Source organism: Phasianus colchicus, chromosome 7, assembly GCF_987193195.1.
Source record: "Phasianus colchicus chromosome 7, bPhaCol1.hap1.1, whole genome shotgun sequence".
Lineage (NCBI taxonomy): Eukaryota > Metazoa > Chordata > Aves > Galliformes > Phasianidae > Phasianus > Phasianus colchicus.
In genome coordinates this window covers 18,063,373-18,088,404 of record NC_143442.1, presented here as the reverse complement: position 1 = coordinate 18,088,404, position 25,032 = coordinate 18,063,373, and the positions used below count along the sequence as shown (strand labels likewise).

General features: G+C 36.2%; 2 protein-coding genes across 13 annotated transcripts in view; one reads left to right on the top strand and one right to left on the bottom strand.

Annotated features, from left to right (window-relative positions):
• LOC116232900 (sodium channel protein type 2 subunit alpha-like) overlaps positions 1 to 25,032 on the top strand; it is a 364,152-nt gene that overhangs the window by 78,059 nt on the left and 261,061 nt on the right. The window contains exon 3 of one of the 9 annotated variants that reach the window (XM_090143918.1): positions 13,139 to 13,291. The exons of the other annotated variants lie outside the window; for them this stretch is intronic. The gene's annotated coding sequence lies outside the window, so the exon portion shown is untranslated. The remainder of the gene's footprint in view (positions 1 to 13,138; positions 13,292 to 25,032) is intronic. 9 annotated transcript variants of the gene reach the window in all.
• B3GALT1 (beta-1,3-galactosyltransferase 1) overlaps positions 1 to 25,032 on the bottom strand; it is a 182,133-nt gene that overhangs the window by 61,744 nt on the left and 95,357 nt on the right. The gene's annotated exons all lie outside the window — the stretch shown is intronic.

The following is a 25,032-nucleotide window of genomic DNA, read 5'->3' as shown; positions in this document are numbered from 1 at the left end:
ACAAAAAAAAAAAACAAAAACTTTTCTCTGTGTTATAAGAAAAGAAGTCTTCATTTTTAGAAATCAAGAAAAATAATAAAATATTGGAAGAGTTTCTGATGAGTCAGAGTTTATACTAATATGATACATCTCAAACTTATGAGAAGAAATCGCTGTTACTATTCCTGCAGTACTAGTACCAGAAATAATATCTGCAAGTTGTTTACACAACTGAAAATTATTTCATATAAAAGGTGGAAACATGGTATTTTTTAATCTCTAATGAGCTGTAGAGGTTTATTAACTTCAAAGCATTGCTATAATGAGTTATCCCACGTGTGTGGAAACTTGCACATACAGCACAACAAATAGGTCTCCTATCTGCGCGCAAGTCTTGTGTGCGTTTTACAGAAAAGAAAGGTGAACAAGTAATAGTGCTATAATTAACTTTGCAGAAGTTAATCTGGTTGATTTATGTTCACAGAACTTGCTTCGTTTCTGTTAAGAAATTGATATGTGTTAACATCATGTGCTTGTATTTTTGGGTCAGAATGTGGGAAAATTATGTGAGCTCAGCTTCTTCACATGTGCTTAAGCCTCACTTTTCTTTTAACCAAAATTTTTTCTGTTTATTGCTAATTCTTGTCAAAACACCCTATGTTGTACAATGAGCCTGTTCTCATCCCCTTTCCACTCCTCCCTTCCCCCCAATTCCAGGCCCCGTCCCCATTAGCAGGATAATTAATATTTCTTCAGAAGGATTCTTTGTATGCTTATTGAAGTGACCAGAGAATAAAAGTTTCCCTTTTTTCACAATTTTTGTGCATCCTAATATTCTCCCTGAACCAATTCTGATTCAATGCAATTTTTATATGACGAAGCACTTCACACAACTGTGCATGTCTATAAATAAAAAGCAATAAACTGACATCTTTCACCTGTATGAAATGTATTTCATGCTCTTTTTTTTCCTGTTACATTTGCCATTAAACTTCTGTCTCTACTGCCCTTCTATATTTTCCCATGTCCCTTTTCACCTTTTCTGGCAATTGACACATTCTCCGCTCCAGATGAGGAATAAAACACCATTACTCTCTTCACTATGTCTACTTCTGTGCTGATGGCTTGACACAGGCATTGCATACAGACATTTTTTTCTGCTCTGGCATTTAAAGTAAGCTGTCTGCAGCCACGTGCTTTCAAATACAAAGTACTGCTTATGTAGAGAACCTTATGGATCTCAGAATAAAATCTGGCTCTGAAATGAAGGCAAGGCTAAAAAGCGAAAAGCAAGAATGGGTGATGAGATCATTGGCAACTTAGAGCATTCAATGATCTTATCAGTTTGCTCACTACATGCTGCCTGTAATGATAGCTAATATATTTTAAGTGATCATATTATGATTGTGCATGTAGATTGCCCTATGTTAGAGAAATTCAGCTAGACATTTGTGTTAATGGCTCCTTTCAAGATTCAACTACACCCAGCCTATGTGGCCATAACTGGTCTGCTAGAATTGAAAACTGGCCTCAGCCATGACAAGTAGCTGCCTCTCCATCTGGTGTATATGTGGATCCCACTCATTGCTCTAGGACTTGTAAGACCTCAACTGGAGCACTGAGTCTGGGTGTGGAATTCACGGAACAAGAGAGATGGGGGCCTATTAGAGCACCTCCAAAGGAGGGCCACAAACATGACCCAGGGGATGGAATGCCTGCCCTATAAGGAGAGGCAGAGAGCTGGGGCTTTTCAACCTGGAGAAGAGAAAGCTGTGGGGTCACCTGAGAGTGGCTTTTCATCTAAGAGGAAGTTGTAAGAAAGAAGGGGACAGACTCTTTAGTAGGGTGTGTTGTGACAGGATAAAGGGAAATGGTTACAAACTAAGGGAGGGAAGATTTAGATTGGACATAAGGATGAAGTGTTTTTACAATAAAGTTAGTGAGACTCTGGAATAGGTTGCACAGAGAGATGGTAGAAGCCCCATCCCTGGAGGCATTCAAGGTCAGGCTGGATGAGGCTCTGAGCAACCTGATCTAGTTGTAGGTGTCCCTGTTCATTGCAGGGGAGTTGGACTGTTAAGGGTTTGTACAAGCTTGAAAGATTCTATGATATTCAGCTCACTCATCAATATGACACTCTATGACACTTGTTTTCACTCATACAGAGTATCTCTGTACATGATCCTTGTCTTGTGACTTTCCCATCAGCCCTGTTCTTTAGGTTGTAATTCTGTGTTTTCTCCCTGATCTCCCACTTGCAGTATGATCTCCCTCTGGATTTTGCTCACCTAGCCTCCTCACCAGCAATACCCATGTGTCTCAAACACTTGTATTCCATGATTTCTCTAGTTCTTGACTTAGAATCATTGTAACTGGACTTTGCCATCTGTTAAACAAAATGAGAAGTTGAGCAGACTTAAACTCATACTGGAATTTTTATTGAACTACGCCACGTATCTTAAACTGTAGAGGTCACTTAGGAAAAGCCCTGTTAGTTTCCTCTGCCACTCCCTTTTACTGTTTCTCTGTGCAGTCATTTTTATAATTTTGAGGTTTGGAGGCTTTTTAAGAATAATGGTTAACTTCTGAAAAGCCTAAAAGTGCAAATCTAATTTATATCAAGAAGAGTCTAAAACCCCATTTGGTAGAGGGATCTGAAATTATGAGAGAAATACTTCATAAAATATCATGTGATTTTTTTCAACAATACTTCATAAAATATCATGCGATTTTTCAACAGCTCATGACAATATAAACAGTTACAGCAAAAAGCTAAAGGATTTGCTAATCCAAGTAGATAATAAAGAAGTTAGGGAGGGGAATGGATACCTTAGTGTGTCAGCAGAAGTAGTTGATACACTTCAGTTTGAATTTTATTCCTTATAAGCAAGATATACAAGTAAAGCTGGGTCTCTAGATTGTTTTTAAATGTTATTTAATATAAAAATATAGATGGTGTTGTATGAGGAAAAAACTATCAGATTTCCAACACTGAGGTAAATGAGCATGTCTGTAAGTGATAAGTCATATATTTTAGGGTCACTGGATCACTTTTTACATATTCATCCTTGAACTCTTTTGTCTTTGATTTCTTTTTCCAACTTGTTAGGCAGAATCCTGCAGAATTTTCTTTTACAGATATTATAGTGCTGCTGTATACTGTAGTTATGGACTGTCCAAAGAATCAATGCAGTGAAGCAGGGATTGCAATTGAACTGCAGTTCTCACAGATTTTCATGTTATAAAATAACGAAATAGTCAGTGGATGACTAAATTAATATGAAAAATTCTGAAAGCAGCACTGATTAGGTAAATTCTCTAAGTAACACAGCTCAGTCTAATCATGTATTCACTTGTAATGCACGGGAGCGTGATCCTGTCTGTAGAAGAAGCTGTTTAGATAGGTGAAAATAAAAAGCCTTTATGTACATAAGCAAAATCAAGGTTTTTGTATTTCTGAGCTGTGCTGTGATTGTAGCATTAGTGTTGCATGTTAACAACTTTGCTTTTTGTTGTTTAGATCCATGAGCTAAACTGTTGTTTATTTTTATCTAACCTTCCCAACTTCTGCCACTATAACTATTTTTCACGTTATATCACAGATGCAGGAGTAACTTCAATTCCATTAAAAGCTGAAATCTGTCTGGTAGATATGTTTTCAGTACACAGCTTTTCATACCCATTTGCATTTTCACTTACCTTTTTAAACTTGTTTTTGAAACTACCTCAGGTTATCAGCTGTTACTTTTAAAGCTAGGCAGTGCTGGCTGATAAAAGAGCCCTTGCCAATGAGTTTATTTCTGTGCCTAATGATTGTTTATAATACATTTTAACAACTTTTAAAATATAGCATCCTTCTATACCAAACCATTCCTTCCTACTTGGCAGGCTGTACCTGTCTCATTCTGCCATGATTACAGTTGTTGCTCACAGAGATGATCACAGAGTTTTTAATCAAATTGATTCCCAATGATTATGCTCAACAGCAGCCTTCAGCTTCAACGTATCCTTTCAAAGAAATGAGTCTTATGCAGTTGCATTGACTTCTTTTAACTTTTAGCTGCTTGATTAAAAAATATTTTACCATGATTTTTGGCTGGTAAATTCAGTCAAATGACGGATTTCCTAAGGATCCCACATATGTTTTGTGAAAATCATCAGCATGATAGAGGAGAGAGGCCAGAAGCACTTTTTCTGCTACGAGAATGAAAAGAACTCTGTGTCTACACATTCTGTTTGCTAGTAGCTCATAAATTTCAATATACATTCTGAACGTGTAGTAGCACAGATGAGAAGGTCTCTTGGAGCAATGGGACAACTAAGGGTGTTGCTTTTGAGGATATTTCTGTGAAATTCCTACAGAATACAGGAGCATTATCTAATATATCAGCAAAATCTCTGGGAATCTTGGCCTTTCATTTTAGTAATCTTTATCACAATGTGGTTCAAATTACTATTATTTCACTTAAGAAAATATCTCTCAAAGCTATTTATGAAATTTAACATATAGTATGATTTTAAATGTGAAGAAATTGAGCAGGTTGGACTGTGCATTATTATTCATAGTAATTTAACTTTTTCCACTGGTCTGTGGAAAAAGTGTTTGGAGGAACTCGGGAGAAATAATCAAAACTTGAAAGAATAATCTATATGTATGAAATTGGCTGGTAGAATAACTCAACTGCAACATTACTTTTAATCACAAACATTATTGTCTTTTTCTTCTGATATCAGCTAAAACCATAATATTTTTCAGTTTTGCCAGTGGAGCCAGTAACATGACATAATCATGTTATATAATCACAAAAACTGATAATGAGCAGAATAACGTATAGCAGCTAATAATATCTGATGCCAGTATGGGTGCAGTGCTTAGAGTTGTCCTGAGAAACCTCTGTTTGAAGGTTCAGATTCCTCAGCTTTATCTGTGATATCAGGGTCTCATGGGTGCCACCAAACAAGCTTGTTTTATAGGACTCAACTGTAAGATCAAAATGTAAGAGAAGAGAAAACCAATGGTGAGGGAAAACCTTTGTTTAGAGCCTTTTTTTTTCAAATTCATTACTTTTTTAATGATATGTTGACTTTTTTTTTTTTTCTTTTGCAATCCAGCATTTATTATGGGCTTGTTCTGTGACAGCATGCTGTACTGTCAATTGTTATTCATGTTAGGTTTTCTACTTCCGAGATTTGGGAAGCTATCTGAATGCCAAGTAGTAGCAATCATCTGTCAGAAAATAGATGGGAATCTGGGATTGTAATTAAATGTAGCTATGGTCCATGTACTTAAATACTAATTAACTGACATCAACTTTGAGATCATAATCTGGGTGATAACAACTAGACTCAATTCATGAACAGATCCTATGCAAATATGGTTTTGTCACACTCTTAATTCTTGTCTTACACAAAAATAACTAAAAAACTCGCTCCTTTTAAAGAACATTCTTGTCTTAAAGATCTTACAATATAAAACAAAGCCTTTTGACAGATCTGATCTTCTAGCCCTGGAATGCTGTTTCAGTTGTTCCTGTATTAGTTTGCCAACTGTTCCATTAGTTTCAAGGGGACTGTGTGAATATGAACATGCTAGATGTGACAACAAAACTCTGTTTAAGCTTCCCAGCGCTTCTCATTATGGGAGTCTTCATTCTGTTGCTAAGAGCTTAGCCTAGACAAAGTATTTGGGCAAAAATGTGAGTTTGCATTATGACACAGCCTTTAATTATGTGAATGCTCACTATTCTTCTACTGCTCATTCCCTGCCTGGGAATTATTCAGGTCATAAGATGGATAGTACTCATATAATGGGCAGTTTTCCAATATGTCATTTAAAGCTGTGATTCATTCCGTTTGTGCTGCAACATGGAGATCTTTCTCTGAATGCGATGCTATTGATTTCCTCTTAAGAGTGATGGGCTCCACTGAAACTACAATATCTCAGAGTTCACAAACTTTGATGTATCCATTTTATAATGCTATTGTGAAATGACTGGATATTATTATCCCAGTTTTACAACATGGTGCTATTGCACTGCAGTATATCCTCAAAGCACAGAGTAGTTTGGGTGCCTAATGTGAGATGATTGTTAAGTTTATTTTTCAAGTACTTCATCTTGAATATTTGTCCAGAATGTCCTCAATGCTCAGCATATGCAGTGGCTGCTTGTGGAAGTTCTGACTGAAGCAGTTTGCCTGTTTTCATGCAGGAATCGGTGACGGATCTGGGAGTAAAAGTGTTTCCTGCTCTTTAGCATAAGAATCTTTTACATTTCTAAAACAAAGGAAAATGATTTTATGACTATCAAGGTCATTCTCTGTACAGCTGGTTTTCATCTTCAGAACATCATCTTTTCTGTGCGCTGAAGTGCTAAGATTTTTTTTTTACTGCTGAAAAAAATGCTGATGCTTAATATTTCACAGAAGAGTAGGAGTTAGCAAGACATATGTTGAATTATTTCATTTCCCCACTCACCCTCCTAAAGAAGAAGCCTTGTTTAAGTAATATTTAGATCTATCTCACAATCTTTGCTCTAGAGCTTAACTTAAAATTTCCATTGATGTTTTTTCTTCTGTCACTTGCAAAATGCACATGTATGAGAGCTACATGAGCCTACTCAGTTGCAGTTCAGGCCTTTTATTTATTTTAAAATTTTGTCTGCATTGTGGGTTCAAAGTGACACTCATTGGACTGACCTAATAACACTCTACAGAATTCTTCTCTGATGGTACTTTCATCTTACAGTCTTTAAGAAACACACCTCTACTGAGGGAGTGGTTTTTTGATAGAAGCTAGGAATTCCTAAATAAATTGATGACTTTTGTCCCATTCTATTAAGGCTAGAGTTTCAACTGTCTTTAATGCCATTATATTAGAAGGTTTAAGAGATGACTACCTGCATACACTTCTGGGACAAATGGTGGGGATTGTGATTAGATCTGTTCTGGAAAATAACTGTGAAGCCTACTTTCACAAGTTTGGAAATGAAAGCCATTTCTGAAGCGTATGTACGAGGTGGTAAGGTAAACATGCATGCTCTGATGCTAAAAGGCAGCATACAACTGGCTCTTGTGCTGAGGATGGTTTAGCCACTCCTGACCACTGGTCCTGCCCGGCTGTTTTGGTTGAGCTTTATCATTATGGCATAAGCCTACTCTGTTGGTGAAAATATTTTCTGAAGAGTTATTTTTAACCCAGATTAGATCAGTGACGTGATTTGGAGCAGAATTTCACAAGCAGTTATGGTGGCAGAAAGGAAAGTAAAGAACTTCTTAAGTCAGCTTTTTACTGAAGTCCATTGATCATGGAATTAAGAGTTAAGCATTGCATTAAGGCACCTAATTAATGTCCTAAATCCTGTCTACCTGTATGGTTACTTATAAATGCTGTCAGCTCAGGTCAGGATTAACATTTTGTCTAATCCAAATCTATTTAGGATGTGTTTTATGACAGCACAACTGAGCTATCTTGCTTAGCTTTTATATACAGGGTGGGAGAAGCTGGAGATCAGGCACTGAAGCAGTTCACAGGCAGAATGCTGGTGTGTGTTTTTTTTTTTTCCTAGCCAAACAGTGAATTAAGGACATGAGCATTTAGACACATAAAATAATATACCCACAATATGACATTAATCTAAATTAAGAGTGTCAAGAAGTGAATAAAGAATTCTTTATGCACTTTCACTGGGACCACATGGCTTTGTGGTCAGTTGTGATCCAAGTGAAGAGAAATCTGACCTGTGAGATATAAGTGAGGAAACTGTTTTTGTTTGAGCTTTCTTCTTTAGAAAGCCAGATAGTGTACATCTAATTCATCTTTGAAAATGTTCCGTGTGTCAAGAATGGGGCTGTTTTCTACATTTACTTCATTGTATGCCACAGCACCACAGGGAGTCATGAACCATAGTTACAAACAGAAAGTTCTGGTAAATTGAGCCAAATCTCCTTAAAACTTTAAACTTTTCATTATTAATTGCTGGGCACAGAGGATGGATGGAAAGACTTTTGAATTATGTTTTTTAGAAAAAAAAAAAAAAATGGGGGAGCCTAAGCAGCTAATTTACTTTGTTCATTTGTACTTTGTATGGCCTTTGCTATCTTTTAGGACAGATTCATTCATCTCCAGCCACTGTCAGGGGCAAGAATGTACAGTGAGTAAATAGAAAGCATACTCTAAAGATTAAGTATCAGTAGAGATCAATGAATGGAAAAAAAACTGAAGCTTTCGGCAGAATAGGCAGTTTTCTCTTTTTTTTCTTAAATGACAGAATTAAAACAGCTAAATGGAGACAGCAGTATAGGAAATGCATCAGAAAATATTACTAAACTGCACCTTTAACCAATTATTTTACTAACATTGTTTCCCAGTGAATCAGAATTTCTACTGTTTTCCAGCTTTATGTGCCCCCTGAGTTTTACGAGGGCTGCCCTGAATGACTGCTTGTGAGTGTGGATTGTTATAGGACAAGGGGGAATAGTTTTAAAATAAGATGGGGAGGCTTAGATATTAGGAGGAAGTTTTTTACACAGGGTGGCGACACACTGGAACAGGTTGCCCAAGGAGACTGTGGAAGCCCCATCCCTGGAGGTATTCAAGGCCAGGCTGGATGTGGCTTTGGACAGCCTGGTCTAGTGGTTGGCAACCCTGCATGTAGCAGGGGGATTGAAACTAGATGATCACTGTGGTCCTTTTCAACCCAGGCCATTCTATGATTTTATTGCCCATGGCATCAGATGTGGTTGTTGGTGATATGACAGTAGAGATCTTGACTTCCAACTGTTTGGGCAGGTGAAAGATGGACTGCATGAACAACATTTTTTCTGGTAAGGTTGCCATCACAGGAGCTGTGAAACAGTGGATCACCTCTGGTGCAGATTTTACTAGTGCAGCATGCATGCTCTTGTTCATCACTGGCAAAAATACATACCTAATGGTAGTGACTATGTTGAAAAATACTGTTTTGTAACTGAGAACTTGTTCTATCGAATAGTGTTGTGCTCTTTTCATCTGTTGTAGTTTCCACATAAATAGAAGGCATTACTTTTGGAACACCCAACGTATAAAATTTTCCTGACTTGTTCTTTCTTATTGAGCTTTTTTTTTGAGTATAGTCATACTCTTAATAAATATATATGTTTAAAAAAAAAAAAGGAACCCTTGATGCACATCTGGATTCACCCATAAACTGGAGATGAAAAGGAGGGAGAACCTTAATGGCTTTTTCCTCAGCAGCCTTCATGAGACTGCTTCAAGAATTGGATCTAATAAAGGGCTATTGTCCTGCTGAGCAGCTCCCAGTAAGAAGGTTCTAAATTAATACTGAATTTCTTTCAGCAAATGTCTGTATCTGAATAAGATATTTTACTTTGTGTGATATTTTGATAAGAAATATTTATGTAGGAATAATCCTTCATCAGCAGTGTTTCTACTTATTCAGTAGACTGTGAAAAGGAAAAAAAAATCATTTAGGCAATACAGTGTTGCAACGTGACATGCAATTATAGACCTGCCGCAGTGCCAGCTAGTTAGATACTAAGTTTTGTTAAATTCATTGAAGCTTACTTTAATGCTGAGGAAAGAGGACTGCAAAATTGAACATGTATAACTAGTTGCTAACTTCTTTCTGTATTCTGAGAATCTAGGAGAAAATAGTTATGTCTTGTAAGACTGCAAATTGCCTTTGAGATTCTTAATAATAAATAGCATGTAATTCCTCCTTTTTCCTCTGGAGCATGTGTTTGAATCCTGAGCATCTTTTTGCCAGCAATTAGATGTAAGTGCAGTAAAATTCTATAATCAGTGTCACTTATCTACTTCTCTAAGGTAGCATTATTGCAGGTTTGCAAAAGATTTTTGAAGGACTACTGACAAGCTTAGATTGACCTGATGAACCTATTCTGGCAACACTGAGAAAAATACACTTCAGGCATGTTCATTTCACTGGATGTATAGAATTTCTTTCAAAGGTGTGTCAGTATTCATAGCTGTACCTACATTTCTAAGGGGAACTGTAAGTGGGAAGAAAGAGAAGAATTGCAGGGTCTGTATTTAGTTAAAATATCTCCACTGCCTGTTGATATGAAGTATTAGCAAATGCACCTGAAGAAATCTAAGCAAGTAGGCCATCAGGTACTGGTAGTATATAACTTATCTCTCAAAGAGATGGCAGTCCTGTTTTTTTTTTATTATTATTTATTTTTTTAAATCAACCAACTATATTTCTGGAAGTCTTTTTTTATTTCATTTTTTAGTTTAAAGTGTAGTTACACATTACTTAGAAAAAATTTTCTTGGCTTCACGTGATGTAATGTTCCTTTTCAAGTACTGCTCAGAAATTTGTTATAGGGCCTAATAGCATCCCTGCTGTCTTAAAATTTGTGGCAGGAACAGTAAAACTGATGAAGGCAGAATCTAGTGGTACTTTACTTATGGTCAGTTCTAGCTTTGGTGCCTTGCTACAACTTGGAAAGTAACATTAAGGTAGAGCTAAAATTCCTCAAACGAGACAAATCAGCTTCCTTGATGATGCAGTAGAAATACTGAATTTTCAAAATATGCAAGAACTTATATTTGGAATAGTTTATAACACAGTTGGCAGTGTATGATTTCTTAACTGTGGCTGGCCCTGTGACATGAAATCTATTACAATTCTCTATGGGAGTGCTGTGTCTGGTGTTGTCTGTGTATTCATCCACACCAGAACACTATGTCGCAGGAGTGAAAATCTCAGCTTCTGACCTGGAAGGAGAAACATCTGCAATTTACATCTAATGAGGTAATCTGAAATGTAACCAGTGAACAGATTTCCAGCTAGAAAGAAATATCAACCTTTAGGAGACTTGTGAGAAGTGGTGATTCTAGAACGATTATCCATGTTACTGGGGGGGGCAATAAACTGGAGAGAGGCAAGAGCTAGAGAATATGTACAATTTGTGAATAGATTACAGCATTTGGTAACAGTAATAAGTATCTGTAAAAATGCTTAGCTGACAAAAAAACATTTTGTTACTATCGTCACTTTTCTTAGTGCTTATATGAGGCCTAAAGTTTTCAGAAGTAGAGAAAAAAAATTTTGACAAGTCACAAAAAAAAACCCCTTAGCCATCACTGTAATTTTTCTGATTAAAGTTTATCCTATTTGTTATCTCTTCTTTTTTACTATTCAGAATCATTTTTGTTCTCAATTTTTTTTTTCACTCTAAAGGTTTCTTCCCACTGTGCCATTTCTATTTTGTAAACAAAACCAGCACAAAGATGCAAGCAGACTGGTAACATAATGCGAGTAGCAATTTCATGTGTAAAAATGTGAGATCCTTGAAGTAAAGAGAAGTCTGGGTTGTTTCAGTACTCACTAGTGGAAATAGAGCAAAATGTTTACAAATTGTTTTGCAGTTGTGCCATTTACCTGAAGAGTCAAATTGTAGACAATTTCATTACAGTCCAGTGGATCAGTTTGTTCTAGCAAGCACTGTGTAAGCTCAGTTAAATCACTGCTGATATTAACAGTTTCTCTGAGTTTAAATGCAATTACTAACCACTAATGATGAGCACAAAATTCATCCCTCTGCTGAAGGGCCTTTGTGAGTTTGTGTGCTATTTAAATCTTATTTCAGTTCTAATTCTTAATGTTATTTTGTTGAGGAGTGGCCTGATGAGAGTTGCTGGGTAGCTGTGTGAAGCTGGACAAACATTTCACCTCTCTCAAATTTGTAAAGGCCTTCTGCAATGCTAGCACCTTTCAACAGTGCTGGAGCTGTCAGATTTATCATGTATGTCAGAGTAGCTGGTCTTTTCTTTAAAGTCCAGGCTGCTAAATCTGAGTGTCAAAAAATGCAGAGTACTAAAGGTTACCAAAAGATCTGGAAAAAATGAGTAAACAAATTGTAAGTTTCAAAGATTTGAAATCAAATAAAGTGAGAAAAACAAAGCAAAAATGCTTTAAGTTCTTGACAAGTGAAGGGAATCTCTACCAGTAAGGAGGTGGTAACCTGTGCTGCAAATACTTGGAGGTCAGTTATGTCAATTTCCCAGTGCAATATGAGAGGTGTGTGAAGTGTACGCTTGTGCATTTTTTTTTCCCTTTTCCTCAGTAAAACCTTGGCAATTTTGGCTTTCAATAATGTAGCACTTAGATGGCTGCAACACTGCTTTAAGCAATACTTGGAATAACTGATTTATGAAAAATATGCCAATGAAGAGACATTTGCTTTTGATGCCACAGCGTTCTGTGTTTTCACTCTTTAGATACCAGGGTACTTTGGTCATTTGAATAATCCAGCTCAAAAGCAGACCTTGCTGTCTTTTACAAGTAGAGTTACTTGGTCCTGAAGAAAAATATATCCCCCAGTATTTGTACAGATTTTAAAATTCAATTGCTCCATGGTGTTTGCTTTTTATGAACATTCTAGCAAATAAAATTTATACAGAGTGCTCATAGAAGAATACAATTTAAGTTCATACTTGAGGTGAGGTATTTAGAGAACACATACTGGTTTATAAGAACAATGTTCAGGCAAATACTGAACAAAATTTAATATACAGTTCTGGTAATTAGTTTCAGAGACTGAATTTTGAATAATCAACATTCATAAAGAGTGAGCTACAAAACAGGAACTGTTTGCAGAAATTATTCTGCAAATTGTTGCAATGAATAATAAATATGAGAAAATTGTGATCCACTCACAGCCATTTCATTAGCAAGTAAAAAAGACAAAAATTGTCAACTAAATTATGAATGGCAAGTAAATTATTAATCACTTCCACAAATTTGCTGTTTGAGTGATCATATGCTGACTTTGAAATGACTCAAAGTAGGTATATGATTTCTTTCACTAGCTTTGTGTTATTTTGATATGACAAGTTCTGAAATCGAAACGTGTGTACAATTCATAAGAGCAGTAAATAGTAATAAAATCCAAAGCACCATATTGCTCTTCTAAATGCAACCACATATAAAGGCATTTATCTTAGAATTGAAGTGAATGTGCTTCCTTGCATTCAAGGCCCAGTTGACTGTGCTGGATTATTAATGTATCTTAATATAAGAACATGACCAAATGTTTGCTGGATCCTAGGTTAGTCCCCAGGTATCTAGGTGGGTCACTCTGGCTAGTCACAGCAGTGAGCTGTAAGGGCATACCCTCTGTGCTTGTCTTTCAGGTTCAACATTGACATACTAATTCCTGGTCATAGTAGCTGCATAGCTGCATGCTTTGGTGTGAACTGATGATATGATCATCCAGCTCATGCTATTTTCTTCAAATACAGTTGGACTTTCATGCCAGTGAGTGCTGCTGCTGAGTTACCACTCAGGTAACAGTGATCCTTGAAATGATGGTTGTAACCTACTTGTGTGCTGCAAAGTAAACATAGTGATATTTTATGACTGGAGACAAATGCAGGGAAATCAGAACTTTTGTCTTATAAGGACAAAATTGCTTTAGGCCTTCTGGCCTTCTACTCATTTACCTATAAATGCAGTGAGTGTACATCTGTGCTGTAATGATTTCTCATTGTTCATTAAGTTTTTGTGAGAAATAATTCTGGAAATTAGGAAGATAAGTGTTAGCATTCATTACACAAAAGCACACTTTTAAGCAGAATTGTAAAAAAAACATTCCATTATTTGAGCTGTGTGTACTCAAAGTAAGCTCACTGAGGCAGAAACTGCATTTACTTTATCACAAATTTTCTAATATCCTATATAGCATTAGGGTGCCAGATCAGAGATGACACTCTGTAAACCACTTTACATAAATAACCAAAAATGCCATGTTTTCTCTGACACTGTTCATCAGTAGAAACTATTTCCAAAATATCTTAGTGGAATGAACGATCCAGGAATAGGAGCTTTACAAAAATGAACAAATAGTAAAATACCACTCCTTTGGAAAACTTGCAGGATATTTAGTTTGCGCAGGAGTCTATAAATTTGTCTGTACTCCTCAACACCTGGCAGATTTTAGAGGTTTTCTTGCAGTTTTATATCCAATAAAGTGAAAACGCAGTTTTGAGAGGATATTCCTTCCCACGTATCACAAGACCATATGCTGCTTTTACAAATGACTGTATTACTTTCAGATACCAGTTTGGATGCTACTGAAAATGAAATGTGAGCATTATTAAGCAGACATGTATATCACATGTTTAGAAAGCAATAGATGACAATTTACTGTGTCTCTGAGAGCTATTTTTTTCACAGCTCACAGAAGCATTTATTTCATTCCCATCTCCCAAAAGTTTTTTTGAAAGGTTTCTTTGCACATGTGTTTTTTTGGGCATCTTCCCACTTTTAAGACGCAAATACTTTTGATTCCTAGATGAATCTATTCAATGTCTAGTGCCTAGAGTTTCATATCACTATGCTGTTTAAGGAAGGAATAAAAGCTTCACTTGAGTTCATATCGTATTTTCTTCCTGCTGTTGCGCTGGGAATGTTAGTTTAGGGCTGGTTGAATTTGGTGTTAAATAGGAAGAAAGATAGATGACTTCTATTCTTGAAAAGTCATTCAGTTATTTTTCACCTGTTGCACTGGGAAATGATCACAATCCCTGTCTTACAGCAGTAAAGTTTATACATGAAAATGCAGTATGTATAAAGCTCATTCAGTATCAGGTTATTCAGTATGTATAGAATGTGCAAACAGGCAACTGGAAACTCTTTGTTTTTAAGTACGTATGTCCGTGAAATAAAGAGCTTCAATTTAATGTATTTTTAACTAATTCCTGGAGCCACTGCAGTATTAGTGATCATAAGAAATAATCAGCTTTATCTCATTCTTTGCTGCAGTCAAAAGCTCTGCCACTCTGGGTAGCAGAACCTGATGTCTGGGATACATGACAAACTTTCACTTATCTGATAATTCTCGAATGCTCACCTTTTCTTTGCACTGTGGAACCATAATACTCCTGCACTGAACAGAGAGAAGGTGGTTGAGCTTTACATCTTTTCTCCTCAATCATCAGAAAAACATTAGATGTAAAATTAAACATGCATGTGTTGGAGGCTTATGAGAAAAATTTGAGTTAACAGCTTCAGTTTCTGGTGCTGATCTTGGCAGTTATGCAGTTGTTTTTGTTCTTGCTTTGAAACAAGTCATCTTTGCTCCTGAGTAAATTATTTGTGGATAATAGTAAGGATCATTTTATACCAGGAGTAATACAATGTGGAAGACCATAATTCCAAATTACATCAATTTGTCATATGGAACTGTAAAGTTTTAGAAAACTGTATGATCTCTTTATTCTGGATAATGGTGATTCTCTGTGTTTCTATTACTATGTCTCTGGACATAAGGCCCAGCTACCTAATTAGCTGTTAGTTGACAACTGAAATAGTGATTTCACTCCCAAGACTGGCACTATTAATCTTTGCATCCAATGAAACTGTAGGGATTTAGGACAATTTGAGTTTCAGAACAGGGTTTCCAGTAGCCTAACTCAACTGAAATCTAGGCTGATGAGCAATCTGAGAAACTGAAAGAATATATTTCATTTTGTAAGTACTGTACTTTGTGTACAATACTTAGAGACTACATTTAGATAGCACTTGATAAAATGTGTGAAGAGATGGAAAATGCAACATTGTGTTTCAGTCTCATTTTAGTCCTTAGCAACTTAGCAGGTAATTGGGTAAGTGTGCTGACAGAAATACAGGCATGGTTACTTCTGTGAGGCCCATTGTGTTAGCTTCCCCTGGACATCCTAAAGTCTGAATTCTGCTGTCATTTCACTGAAATCACTGTTTTGCACATGATTAGATTTTTAAAATTGGCAAATTCTCATTTAAAAAAATATTAGCATTATTTATTGTTGCATGCTTTGACGCATTGTAATAGGACAATTTGGCTGTGGCATGCTGTAGTCCTTTATCCTGTTATTTCTACTCTATGCAGGAGTAAACAAACTGTGGTTCTTGTTTTCATTAGTGCACACCCCTGACAAAGCTTTTTTTTCCCCTAGCAGGCGTCCAGAAATGGGCTATGAGTATTTCAAGGTTTGTAGTTTCTCCTTGAAAAGCATAAAATTGCTAGCTAGCTGAGGTGACAATGGGATAAATAAGACAGGGGGTTATAATCAACAGATTTTCAAGGTACCACTAAAAAGAAAATGCTGTGACTTGATCTCAAATGATATGATATTTCATGCTATGTCTACATCCTTATATAATTAATCTGATAACTTAATAACTTATTTTACGTAACGTCTTTTTATTCTAATAGTCACTTTCTAGTCTTGTTCTTCATGTTCACAACTGGCTGCATCAGATTCCTTCTGCTCAAACTATGAGAACAGCCAGAAAAGGGATTGTCTCAATGTCCATCTAGCCCTTAATTCTCAACCACGTACACAGGATTCCCTGCAGACAGTTTTGCAAAGCAGACGTGATCTCAAAAGTTAGAATTCTAAGATTTCACTGTTGCATCTTTCTGTTTTAATTTAAACCATTTCCACTGGGAATGCAGCAGTCTAGTTTTCTTTCTTTCTATTTCTATATTTACTTTATTTCCCTTGTGTTTTAAACCTGCTAACACGTCACTTTCCTCACCTCTTTAGAAACTTCAGTGATGGCTTTTCCCCTTCCATTAAAAATCCTTGTTTCTAGGATTTTTTTCCTGTGTAAGTTGGCCAGTTTCTAGTCAACTGAGAAGTCTTGTTGCATCTTCAGTCATTAGAATCTCCACAAGGTTTAAGTGGAAGACTGACTGTCACAGTTATTTGTGCTGAAAGAACTGTCGGTATTGGAACAATGGTCACTGTCAGCTCCCAGGTGTCTTTGGTAATGCGTATCTCTAGCACGTTAGATAAATGAGAGCTGTTACAGTCTCAGTAAATAATATGGTAAAAGCAAAATAACTTAAAGGAAAGTCAAGCTCCAGTATTATCCTTTCAGCTTGCTGGAAGACAGAATATTGTGATTCCTTATAAAACAGTTAAAATAACGTTGTAGACCAACAGCAGTATTTTTGAATACAATACTTTGTTACATAAAGCTGCATGGATTGGTTGTATTCTAAAACTGGTTTTGTTCTTGTCTTCAGTGTTAGTGTATTGCAGTTGCAGGGTTGTTCAATATCCAAAAGTTGGTTTACAATCTTTAGTCTTACTTTGCTTAAATAGTCTAACTTTCATTCTTTTGCTGGCTCACAGGGCATCAGACTCTGTCCTGTTCCATAATAAATGTTTGATATGCAGGGTTTGGACAGAACTGTGCTCTAATTCCTCAGTCTTCTGGACTGACCAATTTCTCTCTGGAATGAATGATATTACAATCTTCTACACTCTACTGTTTCTTTTACTGCTAAGGAAAGGCAAGTGTCTTTTTATTGCAAACAAAACTAAGGCTGTTCTGCCTTGCCTTGCAGACTGAAGACTTTTCTCCTCCTTTCACAGGTGCATGAAAAGCAGGCAGGTGCGTCCTTCTTTGCTTCTTGTTGAATCAATTTCTTTACTGATCTGTCTGCCCAAACAGCTTTATTTATTAAAAATATTGTAAAAAATAATTCATACCAATTCTCTTCTAGCTTCTCACCCTCCCAGTGTTTTTGCCTGCTGTACGTCCAGGTGGTGCCTTATTATTGGTACCGAAATACTTCATTTTAGCAAATTGCTACATGTTGTAGTGATAGATTGGCAAATAAATGTTCCCCATCATGTAATAATAATTAAAAAAAATAGCATGAAATGAATAGCTAGGGAAGTTAAAGGATTATGCAGTCAAAGGTCAGAATAATTTTGGTACTTTGAGTACTTCTCAAAAGGTTAACTCATCCATTTTAACTTCAGTGGCATTTTCTGGCCTTTCAGAGAAGCAAGCAGATCTGTACCAGTGGAAGATTAAAATACACTCAACCTGGACTTTAGGATGCTTTGGGAGAAGATGCTGAGGGAATCTGTATATTCAGATTTCTGTGTAGCTTAACAGCTGTTGCTACTTATTCTGAAATTCAGCGGACCTTCTTGACAAGTTTTTGTAGAAAAGGGATAAATGAGTTTCCTTGTTTACAGTTTGAAACAAAATTGTTTTGTTAATGTTCTAAAACTATGAAAAATAAATTAACTGTTGCTCAATCAGTGCTGCACAGTCCCTAGGATAACTACTGAGATTTGTTTTTACAGTTACATGAGTAACTTTAGGTCATTTCAAGCTGAGTAATTTTAAATGATTGTAGATGCTTCTGTTTGAGCTTTTTAGAGGAAAAGCATCAATTAAATTACAAGAAATTAAACATACTAAACCATATGTAAATCCTAAGATCCTAAAAACATACATATATATCTGTTTATTAAAAAAACAACAAGGGAAGCAGTGGGACCAAAAAGGGTCAAAAAGTCCTTTAAAACTGTGTGTGTTCTCCTTTCCAGTTGACAAATAGCGTTAGGCTTCTTCAGCCATGCAAGGTGTGGATTGTAGGATTAAAGAATGTTATGGTTAAGATCAAGAATTAGAGCAGTTGTGCTGACACATTTCTCCAGTATGGACATTTTGTTAAAGGGAATAGATACTGTACCCAGCTGCAAAGATCCCAATTAGGCCTGAAGGATAGCAAGATAGAAATGAAGCGAGACTGATGGGTTTTGAGATCATAACATTTCTTGTAATTTCATTGTTGTCTTGAATGATATTTAGAAGACCTTTCTAAACTCTCCTGCTGAGATGTATTCATTACTTGTGTAATTCCAGTTGTGGTTTGTCTTAAATGTTGCTGATATTGCACAGCTTGGAATGGATTAGCACTGATTATACATTAAATCCAGTGTGCATGCCATCATATCAGGAGCAAATAAATTCCAGTGCTTTCCTGAGACTACATTAAAATGTTGTTTATTGCTAAAAATATCTTTACTCTTACTCCATTTTTTTTTTTCTACATTCAATATTTTATCTGCCTCGTGTGTCATGAGGGGCCTAAAATTTGAACCTCTTTTCTGGATAATATTTTCTTTCTAAGTTTTTGGGTTGCTTTTTGAAAGGCAGTTCATTTTCATTCATTGAATGAATGTTATAACTATACCTTCCCCCCCATATGGAAAACAAGAAAAGTAACGTTTACTCATAAGCCGACAGTTAAATTAAAAGCCTATATAAGCATCAGGGAGAAAGAAATCAGGTAGCCTTCTTGGTCAGGGGCACCCTGGTCTTCCTAGCTGGGTGTGATCTCTTTCAGGTGGTTGAAGCTTATCCACTTCATTTCCATACAATTGTGCTGCTGGTGCCCAAAGCAGCAGAGAGGCAGATCTGTCTACCTTGGGCAGGAACAAACTATAAGAAATCTGATATCTGCAATTCATCTGGTAATAGCGAACCCTCTATAATGCTAGAAACCCTGGCTTGAATGTGAAACTTATTTGCTGTCTTTTCTGTCTTGTACTCCATATTAAGTTAATGTATTCCTAAATTTAACCAGCATGTTGAAAAGTAAATTTCATTTTACCTTCTTTGTGCATCTCTGCCAATTCTTATGTTCAGCTCTGCTGCTGGCCATCCTGTTCATTATTCTGACCTGTCGTGACGGGCTGATTTCTATACTGTTCACTCTTTCTCCTCCTTTTTCTCACCAATAGCCTGACTTCTTGAAGACCAAGTTCTTTTCTAACCTCTCTTTAAGCCTCTTTCCCTCACCACATCAGACCTGTGTTTAAAACTTGAATAGTTGCCTTCATTTTTGTCTGCTGCCCTGCTCACTGCTTGTCTATCTTCTTCCTGTGTCTTTGATTTTTTCCTATTTTTTTCATTCTGACATCTTCATTAATGCTTTCATCTTGTCAGAATTAAATTTCCTGTTTCCTAACCGCACACACTATCTCCTGTATCATTTTTTCCTTTTATATCTATCCTAAAAGTAGTTCTGTGAGTTCTTTCAGTCTCCTTCCCAATATTAGTAATCTTCACTTTGTTCTTTTTCCATTTCTTTACACTGAAATTAGTTACCAGGTGTCTCTTGCATTTTTTTTTAACTTTGTTGGTTGGCACTAACATACACTGGCATACAACTTCTGCTATTTAAATACTTATTTAGAAAACACTTGCAAAAAAGGTGGATATTTTTTCTTTATCAAATGTACAGTTTTAGAATACTTGGTATTATCATAATTTACATAAAATGAATGATATTTTGTTTATTCTGCAGCATTTTTGAATCCAGATGTGCATACTATGTTTTTTAATATTATCAAAATATTTTTGTCAGCTAAAATAATGTTTTGAAAGCATGGCCTCAAAAGAAGTCAAGCGTAGACATGTATGCCTCTTTAAATATCCGAAGGGAAATTCAGATATGGCTGTGTGCTGTTTCCACTCCTTTTGCACATGCATTTTAAAATACTGTGTGGTAAGCACTAACATAACTCAGATACACCTGTAATAAATAATTTTCATCAGGATGACAAAATTATTCTCTCATGAAGTACAACAATGCATTATAACATCCCAGTAACAAAACGCAATGGAATACCAAGAAAAGATGCTGGAGAAAATTGAACGCAGTGTCTTGTATGATCTGTTGGGCTAAGGCTCATGCAAGCATGGCCATTACTCTTGCATCTTATTTACTCAAATATGGGCTGTGTTTGTATAACATCCACAAAACTCGAAGTGTTCCTGAATTTAGGGCATAAAGCCTAGGAAGTCCATTTATTCAAATTAAAGGCCTGTATTCCAACTAGTAAAGTGGGGCATGCAAAGGGCAGAACTCTGACTAACTAGGCAAGGTGGACCTTGTATCTAGCTAACTTACAGTGCAGGCAGAAGGAGCCCAAGGCTGCCTGAGGGACATCAGGCAGCCTAATTCTGCTTACTCTCTTCCTTTAATTAAATTTGCCTAGATCATGAGAACAGCTCAGGTTGGATGTGATTAAGTAAAAGGTAGAAAAGGGTAAAAAGTTTCTTAACAGCAGTCCTGGATGCACTGCTGCATGGATATAACTGTAATATGTCAGTTCTCTGAGGCACCTAATCCAGAATTACTTTCCATCTTTCTGCAATGTCACTATGGTGTATAAACACACCTGCATTCCAAACCGATTTGGTACTTGGTATCCAATGTTCAGCTTAAGGTAGTGACCAGCTGTGATATATCTGCTTAATACTTTATTAGGAGTCATGGGTTATCATACTGGAACAGAATTTCACTTTGCAGCACGAATTAGTCTCTGTAATAGGAAATAGTACTGTCACTGCCTTCCTCAAATGCCATTTTTGAAAATTTGTGTCATTCTAGTACAAATCACTTTTTATATTTGCTGTCTTGGCTACCTCACAGTAGTACTTTTCTTAGTTGATCTCCCCCCCCCCTCCGCAAAGGGTTAATGGAAAATGTGATTTTTTTTTTTGATAATGCCATTCTTGACACCCTTTGAAGAGAGAAAAGGCAATGTTATTGTTTACTGTGGATGAAGATGTAATTACTGAGTCTTAGTCTCTTTTAGTACAAAAGACTTAAAGAATTTTGTGTTTGTCACACAATACTTGGAGATACTTCAGTGCTCTGGCAATTGCTTCATTAAACAAGCTGATATAAAACAAACAATGATTCTGGTTCTTTACCTGATAAACTCATGTATCATCCAATGAGTTTGAAATTCAGATGACAAATAAATATATCCTTTTCTGTTGTAATATAAAAAAACAAACACAGTGAAGTATCTGAAAACTAAGACTGTGAAAGACTTAATTTTTCACAGCTGCAGGTGGGGTTCTGAAGGAGAGAACAAATTTGTTTGGATTAAGTACTTTTATTCTCAAGAAAATGGAGATTAAGAACTTTTGATTTAATACAAGATTGTTATTTATTAGAAAACTGTAAATATGGCAGCATGTTTTTAAAAGTATTTACGATAAGATTTTGGAAGATACAGAGCAGGAAAGATAATCACAACTTCTCATTTAGTATTTTACTTTGAAATGCCTGCACAGTTATGGAGGGCAGGAGGCAGAAGCTGAGTGTCAGATCTGAGACCTGGAATATGGTGTGGGCATGCAATGGCTGCTTCCAAGTGAACTAAATATTAACAGATGAAAAAGAAAAAACAGCCAGTAGTGTTGAGCCTAACGTCAAGTCTGAGCGGGAAAGAGGGGGTCAGGTTAAGCTAACAGAGAGAACTGAACAGCTCTTTCCTATGTTTTGGGTGACCATCTAACTCTGAATTGCCTGTACAGCTGAATATGCAACACATCAGTATTTTTCATGGCTTGTCTGAATAGCTCTCTTCAAAATTTTCTTCTTTACCTTGACCTGCTATTTTGGCATTTTTGAAAAATTCTCCATCAAATATATGCTATGTTTTCTGAATGGTTCCTCCCACGTTAATAATGTGCTTCAGCCTTGGCTGCCCGGCTCTGGCTAAATCTGTTGGAAGAGCACTAGCGTTAAATCTTATTAGAGTATATTCTTAATCTGGAGATTAGTGAAGTTAGATTGTGATTTGAGTGTGTTTCATCTTTTCAGAAATCCTTTCTAGTTGGAATAACTGCAAATGTTGTTCTAGTGATTAAATGTAGGCATGGAACTGACACTATAGTTGCCAGTTAGGAGGTACTTCATGTTAAAAGATATCTCCTTCTAGGCACTTAAAAACTTTCTGTAAAATAGTATGCTGAAAATTTTAATTTTCCTTCTTTCAGCTCACAAGCAGATTTTTTTTTCCTCAGTTAACATAGGAGTAGGCAAAATCCATTTTTTCTTACTTGTTTCACTACATATTTTTCTAGATTTTTTTCATTGCTTTTCGGATTAAAGAGATTTTATTGAGGAACAAGTATTTTGTATCTGAAGAAATGTATTTTTAAATAAAAGCTGGAAAATTCATCATGACACTGAGAGGTAGGTTAGACCAATTATTCACTGCACAGAAAAGAGTGCCAGTGTGAATTTTGTGGCCATTAGCTTTTTTTACTTTGGATACCTGGAATATAACGTTACAAGAATGTGTAATTGCTACAGGCTGATTTAGGATGAGATGTAAAAAGTCATAGATCTCAAGCTTAATGCAGGATTCCAGGAAATAAGCAAATGGAGATATCCTGTGGAGACAAATTACGCATCCAGCTCCCAGTTCCTAACTGTCCAGTTAAAAAAAAAAAAAAAAAAAAAAAGCCAAGATACAACTTCAATTGCATGTTAAGAAAGGTTTATTCTTGAGAAATTCTGGAAAGCTGGCTTCTTCATTCTTTCCTCTGGAGGACTTAGAATGCACAGGAATCCCAAGACAGTTATTTTTAGCTAGCGTAAGGTCTCATTTCCACTGTTGCAGCACATAATGAAGGTCAGGATGTCATTAACTACAAACTTATTTACCATCTGCATAGTAGCCTCTATAGGAACATGGCTACATCTCTAATAAGTCTTACTGAGTTAGGTCTCCTCAGCTTTAACCAGAATCTTCCATTTGGCTGAGCAGCTGGACTTATTAGTGTTGGCTTTGTTAACTCTATTTCTGAAGAGAAAAAAAAATTAGCTTTCTTTTAAGGTACAGAATTGCTCTTACGATTTCCATTTTAGTACTGAAGTAGCTAACCTACATCTCTTGCCTCTCCTCTTCCCAAACAGTTTATCAGTCCTATGCAACTTACAGTTCACTGGTTCTTCAATTCCTCTACCCATTAAGCTTGAGGAACTCTTGCGAGTTTGAGAATTGCTTGTGCTTCATTTACACATTACCTGCAGCAGTGTTTATTGGGCACTATGGGCATTTAGGTTCTCAGCAGACTCAGTTGCTCTCAGCACATGCCTGCTGAGACTCTTGCTGGATGAAGGCCTGACTGCTGGGGGGGATATGATTCATACTCAGGAGTGGTGGCAGTTTTTTGAGGTTAATTGTGTTTAATTGAATCTGACTCTATTTTCAGATAAATCGTGTAATATGTTCACTTGAATTTGCTATCTACCTTCCAGTTCTTCTTTTTAAAAAGCCAAAGAAATTGCATGAAAAAGAATCCATGCATTGTAATTATTGCTGGCATTTAAATAGAGTAAGGAATTCAAATGCTATCTCAAAGATAAGGTCTTGGTGGTTTTTTTTGACTGAAACTTGGCTATAATGTGTGTGTGTGTATATATATAAATTGTAGCAGAAATAGAAGAGCTTGAAAACTTTATTACTGGTGTGTTTTTAGACATAAAAGAAAGCTTGTGGGAAATATGAAGACATGATACTAAAATATATCATAAGAATGTAGGCACATAAAATTAGGCAGAGGACAGAAGGCTTTTTTAAAAGCACCTTGATGTTAGAAAAAAGGAATACACTGAGCTATAATATCTGTATGCATATGTGTAAATATTCATACTCACATACATATGAATTACTTCTGTCTTCCCCAGTAAATACATTTTTAAGAACTGCTACCATGGAAGCTAGTGGTAAAATTCTCATCAATTTTAATGGCAGCAGAATCAGAGCCTAGCTGTATTTTGTCATAGATATTTTCTAACTTACAACATTAGGATTGGGGGGGTGGTGTGTTTATAGTGAATTATTTCTGCATAGCCTCAAAACTTTATTCAGCATTATCTTGAAGCATTAGATAACTGTTATCGCTGTTACTTCACTTGAAGCCATAAGAAACATGTCTTCAAAAGATGAAGTCAGTGTGACTGCGAACACTTGCAGCTGCCTGCCTGCTCCACTCACGCAGGTCCAACTGCATGTGACAAATAACTGCTTGCACAGCTGAAGGCTATTGAAAAGGAATTGCTTGCATCTTCCTTTGTGTGTGAGAAGAAAACATTTATCAGTGCTTATAGAAACAACAAACCTCTGGCAAGTTCTGATGGAAGGTTGTACTGCAATACTTTTTCAACAGGAGTCTATTTTAATATCTGGGAAATACAACTACATGAAAGAAATCATCAATAAAGAATAGCCCCGAATGTATGCCTCTTTCCATTTCCACAAGTACTAAATATTTGGCCTTCTGAAGTCTGTTTCCTTGTATTCTTCATATAGAATGTCTCATAATATGTTCATATAATATGTTTATAAGTGAGTGAGGTTGAAGAAGGGGGAAAAAGGTTTCCTTTCTGTAAGAAGTTGACAGTGCTTGGTGTACTTTA